The following is a 2,232-nucleotide window of genomic DNA, read 5'->3' as shown; positions in this document are numbered from 1 at the left end:
TAATCAGTCACTAAATTTTGGCGGCAATTAGTGTGGCCAAATTCCGTCACAAATATTATTAAAAAATATATATAGTTAATAGATTTTTTTTTTGTGATGCCCAAATGCATCTTAAATTTGTGACCGTCGATTAATCCGTCACAAAAATGTGGGACCCCATGTGTCTGTCACATTTTTAGAAAATTTGGGACTAACTTTTACTTTTCCCACCTTACTTTACTTTACCGCCCATATCAAAATTCTTTTGGTCCAAAGACCTATTTTGTTTTCCCCCAAAATGAAATCACCACTGAGAACCTCCTTTCACAAAACCCTTCTATACCACCATTAGTAGACTACATTCAACCAGTATTCTTTAACCAACAAGCTTCGATTTCTCTGTATTTTGGTGTTCTGTCAATTGCTTTATCCTTGTAAGTATCTCCTCTTTCACTCTCATTTTTTCTTTTATTTTCTTTTTTTTGTTTTGTTTTGGTTGTAAAATTAAATTTCATATGATGTATTTTGTGGTCAGGTAAAGCGATTACCTCAAGGTTGTGAGGCACCATTTATTGAGGCAGCATCCCAGTTTCTCAACGATATGCTATTGTTGTTGGTATCTCCTCTTTTACTTTGATTTGCTCTTTTTTAATATATTTGGTCATAAATGCCGAAGCATTTAGACAGATTTATGGTTCTTTTCTACTCTATAGTTTTCGAAATTCTCAGTAGTTTGCTTGAACAAAGTGGTATCTTGAAGTGAATATAATCGTTGACCCATCACTGAATACTTCAAATTTGTGAAAATATCTTAGTGGGTCTTTATCATATATTCTAGAATAGAGAAATCGCGAAGTGAAAGACTCAAATGAGTTAGTTTCTCTACTAGTAAAATAAAATGAACATTTGAATTTTTACTGATATGTGATCTTTTAAAGATAGTTTATTTTATTTCGTTATTTGAGTTTTGAGATATGGAAGGTTTTTTAATTTGTAATTTCCGGTGTGTATACAAATAAAGAACTCTATTAGAAGTTCTCTTTAGTTGTTTGGATCGACCATGCAGAAGTGATGTATGTAATTAATTTAATTTTTCTGAGTCTTAAAATGAGATATTGTGTTGCCCTTCTGATAGCATTCATGGCAGCTCAACATCATTAAAGGAGAAGGATGAAGCTCCGGAAGCTCCAAGAAGGCCCATGACAAGGTCTCAAACAAAGAAATTTCAAGACAAGCTTAATGGACTTCAATTGGCAATTAAAAAGTGTTTTATAATAGAAGAAGAGCTCCAGCACAAGGAGGATCTTTGGGCCAAGTCTTACAACTATTTTGAGGCCAAAATTAAAGTCCAAGAGGAGATGGAATGAGGTCCAAATATGCCCCAAAAGAGAGGAATTTTCAGCAGCCCAAATAAGCCCAAAAATAGTTTCTAGAATATATATTTAATAGTTGTTTTAATCTATGTTGACTTGCATTGGCCTATATGTATGTTGACTACATTGGTCTTAGTGTGGGTAGTCTTCTATGCTTCTAGGGAATATAATTCTCATTTATTGAAGTCTTGACTAGCTCCTTCTTTACTACTATATAAAGGGGTGCTTGTCTTCCATTGTAGAAGATCATTGAAGATTAATATTATTATTGTGAGTTCTTTTGAACCTTTGTGAACTTTACTTTGAAGATTTATCTTGCAACCCTAACTAGTTCATAGCTTAAGGTAGTAAGATAATTTTCTTTCTTGTGATATCTTTGGTTTCTTTTGATATTCTTCGAAGGCGACTAGTTTCTTTTACTAGTTGTTGTCGTAAGTTATTCAAACTAGAAGTCAAGATCCGAATCAAGTTCTTGATTAGCTTATCTCTAGTGAAGGCAATTGGTTTCATAACCAACTTGTTGTCATTAGGATCTTGTCAAAATCTAGATTAACATAATCTCGGGGTTCTTGGACCTTTCCTCGAATTTCGACATATCTAGTTTATTTTTCTTGCTCCGCTTGCATTTCTTTACTACTTTCGCATTTCATCAACTTATTTTTTTCAAGTTCTTGGATCTCCCAACCTTTGTGTTATCAAGTGGTATCAGAGCGGTTGTATCAAGATTCCGTTCTTGATAAATCTTGGGGATTTCTTGAACAAAGGAGCAAAAAAAAAAACGAAAAAAAAGGAGAAACATATTTGCTTTTCAAGAAATCAGATTTTTATTTGTGTTTGTTTCCAAAATCAAGGAAGGAAACAAGAAGAGGAGATCCTAATA

General features: G+C 33.2%; 1 long non-coding RNA gene across 1 annotated transcript; it reads left to right on the top strand.

Moving 5' to 3' along the window:
• Nucleotides 1-236: 236 nt before the first annotated feature.
• On the top strand, nt 237-1,236 carry LOC109208603. Its single transcript, XR_002065221.1, has 3 exons — nt 237-413; nt 515-595; nt 1,127-1,236. It is a non-coding gene; the product is annotated as an uncharacterized LOC109208603 (long non-coding RNA).
• The last annotated feature ends 996 nt before the right edge of the window (nt 1,237-2,232 follow it).

Source organism: Nicotiana attenuata, unplaced genomic scaffold (assembly GCF_001879085.1).
Source record: "Nicotiana attenuata strain UT unplaced genomic scaffold, NIATTr2, whole genome shotgun sequence".
In the NCBI taxonomy this organism is placed as follows: Eukaryota; Viridiplantae; Streptophyta; class Magnoliopsida; order Solanales; family Solanaceae; genus Nicotiana; species Nicotiana attenuata.
The sequence above is the reverse complement of the archived record's forward strand: the minus strand, read 5'-3'. Positions and strand labels throughout refer to the sequence as shown.